Source organism: Chiloscyllium plagiosum, unplaced genomic scaffold (assembly GCF_037043375.1).
Source record: "Chiloscyllium plagiosum isolate Xiang-an unplaced genomic scaffold, Cpla_swu_hap1 HiC_scaffold_26, whole genome shotgun sequence".
NCBI classification, from domain to species: Eukaryota; Metazoa; Chordata; class Chondrichthyes; order Orectolobiformes; family Hemiscylliidae; genus Chiloscyllium; species Chiloscyllium plagiosum.
The window spans coordinates 44,992,022-44,996,288 of NW_028270164.1; the positions used below are offsets into that span (position 1 = coordinate 44,992,022).

Genomic DNA, 4,267 nt, shown 5'->3' on the forward strand with positions numbered 1-4,267 from the left:
GGCCAATAGTCAGTGTCTGACCCAATCAAGAAGGAAAAATAACTAAAACTGGCAAATGATAAATATTGATCCAACTCATCCTGGATACGTCAAAGTACAGTAACCAGTACAACCAGTATATTCATTTCCAAGTATGATTTTTCACGACCAATACATGAACAAGGATCAGAACTAGGCCACTCGGCCCGTCGAGCTGGCTCCATCATTCAGTAAGATCAGATGGTTGATCAGATTTTAACCTCAACTCGACATTTCTTCATATCCTCAGTCATCTTTCATCCTTTTGGCAATCAAGAATCTGTCTACCTCTGCCTAAAAATATTTAAGGATACTGCACCACAGCCTTTTGGCAAAAGTCATTCCAAAGACTCACAATCTTCTGAAGGAAGAAATGGTTCCACATCTCTTTTAAATCAGCAAAACCCCCAGTTTTAAACTATGACCCCTAGTTCTATGTACACCCACAAGAGGAAACGTCCTTTCAATATCTACATGGTCAAGTCCCCTCAGGATCTTACATGTTTAAGTTAAGTCACCTCCGACACTACTAAACTCCAGAGAACACAGGGCTAGCCTGTTCAGCCTTTCTTCAAAAGGCAATCTGCTCATTCCAGGTACAATCAAGTAAACCTTCTCTGAACTGCTTCCAACACATTAACACCTGCAGTTTCCTGTTTACCGCCTCCCTCTCCTTATGAATAAAGAAGTTGGATTATCTATTTTTCGATCTAGAGGAACCTTCACCTATTAGTTTGTATACATTTGGCTAACTTTCTCTCAGTTTTCCTGCATTTTAGTAATCCTGTGCAGGATGTTCTATTCTGTCCAATCTTCTAACCTGCCATCTGTCTTTGCAGAAATAAATGTCTTTTCTCTGAGTTTGATACTAACTTTGACTTTTCTCATTAACCATGAACAGCATGTCCGTCCATTACAAGTTTTCTCCTTTGTTGGAATGCATCCACTCCACACTTTCCCTAATATCCCCCAAAATGCTAACCACCACAACTTGACTGACCTATCCCTTAACCTAAATTGCCTTTTCACACTCACGTTTCTCTCTGTGAAGGTAGCCAAATGCACAAACCCTCCATCAATGAAGTGTCCCAGCGATCCACTGGGTTTCACAAGCTTTGGTTCTTCTATCTCCAAGCTTTTTATGCTTCACATTAACTCTGCTCGGTCTGAGTAAAATGCGATCAAACAGCAACAAAAGCCAAGCTTTACCCCATACATGCTTTCACACCTGTTCTTCCCAACATTTTCCCTAATCTGAGGGGTTCTGCTTCAGGTTGCTGCAAGGTCTTGGACAAGTTGTTGTTTCTTAAAACAGTGTGCCATTAAGTTGTTGCTTAAACTACAGCATTTACAGAGTGTGTTTAGATTGTCACATCTTGCCTGCAAGACAGGAAAACACCGCCACCCCCGCACCCCCCTCCCACAAACACCCCCCCACCCCAGGACAACCAATTGCTTACGTCACCAGAACAAATTAACCAATTAACATCTCATTCCCTCCTTTTATCATTCCATAACTAATTACATGGGGCTGAAAAAAGCGCTAGCAGCTTATTCATGAGAATCTGACAGCCAGCATTTAAGCAAGTTATTCACACACCATACAATGATTATAACAACAAGAATTACTAGTCCATGCAATAGATAGGAACCCCAGGATCCTCCCATGTGGAAAAAAAAGTGTTCACCAGTAAAGTTCTTAAATCCACAGTCCTTACTGACCAGTCCACCCTTTCCAAGTTGAATGGAAATGAACCAGTTATCCAAACACTCCTTCAATAAAGTCCAACCTGAAAACAAAATCCAGTCTGTCCTTACACATCATTCCATGGAGAAATCTGAATTCTTGAATAAGGGCAGTTAAATACTTAACAAAACTGATGAGACTTGTGGAGATGTTTCAGATGGAGAATAGCAGCGCATCTGAGCGTGAAATGCGGCAGTGCCAGCTGCAGGGTAGGTATACGTAGTATGTGGAATGGCTGGGGTTGGTTCTGTTTTATACAATGGAGAGGAGATGCTTGGATCAGTGCTGTTCCTGCAAGTCATAGAGGTCCCATGCAATGAAGTGTGCTCCCAAGGCAGTGGCTAGGTGTAGCCATCAGTTTGTTTTTGGCCATCTTTGTGTTCGCCGTTGCAATTCCCAACAAGAGAGTCTGAGGATTTTCAGGATCAAATCAAATAGCATTTAATGCATTCTTTGCAGCTTCTGCTCCCACTCTGCCGTCAACTGTAACAAAGCCAAGTGGCTATTTTGATGTTAGCTTGATCAGCGAACCTTCATATCCCTTAAGTGGTTAAAAGAGAACATAAAACTCACGTGGTTTAATATCCATAGGAAGGCCACTGACAAAAAGCGCACGCACCTCCTCTTCACTGTTGTTCGCTTCATCATTTTCCATGATGAACGGAGCTGATTGAATCCGTTGTGTCCCCTTATTCCAGGTAGGTAGTGCTGGTGCTGGGAGAGGAGGAGGTTTTTCCAGAATGGGTGCGATACATTCCAGGGTCAATTGTCTGTCAGAAGACCTGAGCAAGGTTCCCAGGAATGTGATGTGTCACTGAGTGCACAATGGCTAACATTTCCAGGGGCCTGGGTAAGTGGGACTTGAATCAGGTTATGGAGGGGTGTGTGGTGGTCCTAAGGCATGCTTTACACGTGAATGGGGACAATGTAGAGACAATGTTAGCTGCTGAAAGTATCTTTGCATTTCCTCTCTCATTCCCTCCTTGCCAAGGTGGGTATCAGTGTGAAGACAGTCAATAGCATTGGTAACAAAGCATCAGGTACACACACTTGGCCAACTGGAAACACACTTGGCCAACTGGAGTGATCCAGAAGCCTTTTGATGCACAGTGTGAACACCCATGCATCTTCCATATTTGTTTTCCTGGGTCAGGGGCGTCCCCCTGTAGACCCTCCACAGTGACAATGTCTGATATGCCCTTTGTTTTTGAGGCAGGTGATCGATTTAGCACCTGTCGGTTCACAGAGGACACAATAAGCAGCAATAAAGTAGAATGGCGTGTTGCTTCCCTGGTGCCAGGATCAAGGATGTCTCAGAGAGGGTGCAGAATCTTCTCACGGGGGAGAGGGGCCAGCAGGAGGTCATTGTCCACATTGGAACCAACGACATAGGAAGGGAAAAGGTTGAGATTCTGAAGGGAGATTACAGAGAGTTAGGTAGAATTTTAAAAAGGAGGTCCTCAAGGGTAGTAATATCTGGATTACTCCCAGTGCTACGAGCTAGTGAGGGCAGGAATAGGAGGATAGAGCAGATAAATGCATGGCTGAGGAACTGGTGTATGAGGGAAGGATTCACAATTTTGGATCATTGGAATCTCTTTTGGGGTAGAAGTGACCTGTACAAGAAGGATGGATTGCACCTAAATTGGAAGGGGACTAATATACTGGCAGGGAAATTTGCTAGAGTTGCTCAGGAGGATTTAAACGAGTAAGGTGGGGGGGTGGGACGCAGGGAGATAGTGAGAAAAGAGATGAATCTGAGACTAGTAAAGTTGAGAACAGAAGCAAGTCAGTCAGGGCAAGCAGGGACAAGGTAGGACTAATAGATCAAACCGCATTTATTTCAGTGCGAGGGGCCTAACAGGGAAGGCAGATGAACTCAGGGCATGGTTAGCAACATGGGACTGGGATATCATAGCAATTACAGAAACATGGCTCAGAGATGGGAAGGACTGGCAGCTTAATGTTCCAGGATACAAACGCAGCAGGAAGATAGAAAGGGAGGCAAGAGAGGAGGGGGAATGGCATTTTTGATAAGGGATAGCATTACAGCTAGGCTGAGGGAGGATATTCCCGGAAATACATCCAGGGAAGTTATTTGGGTGGAACTGAGAAATAAGAAAGGGATGATCACCTTATTGGGATTGTATTATAGACCCCCTAATAGTCAGAGGGAAATTGAGAAACAAACTTGTAAGGAGATCTCAGCTATCTGTAAGAATAATAAGGTGGTTATGGTCGGGGATTTTAACTTTCCAAACATAGACTGGGACTGCCATAGTCTTAAAGGTTTAGATGGAGAGGAATTTCTTAAGTGCGTAGAAGACAATTTTCTGATTCAGTATGTGGATGTATCTACTAGAGAAGGTGCAAAACATGACCTACTCTTGGGAAATAAGGCAGGGCAGGTGACTGAGGCGTCAGTGGGGGAGCAGTTTAGTTTAGATTAGATTAGATGAGATGAGTTACAGTGTGGAAACAGGCCCTTCGGCCCAACAAGTC

At 43.8% G+C, this 4,267-nt stretch overlaps 1 pseudogene; it reads right to left on the reverse strand.

The window, feature by feature from the left end:
* Positions 1-1,462: 1,462 nt before the first annotated feature.
* LOC148145149 (RNA-binding protein with multiple splicing 2 pseudogene) lies at positions 1,463-3,127 on the reverse strand (annotated as a pseudogene).
* Positions 3,128-4,267: the final 1,140 nt, after the last annotated feature.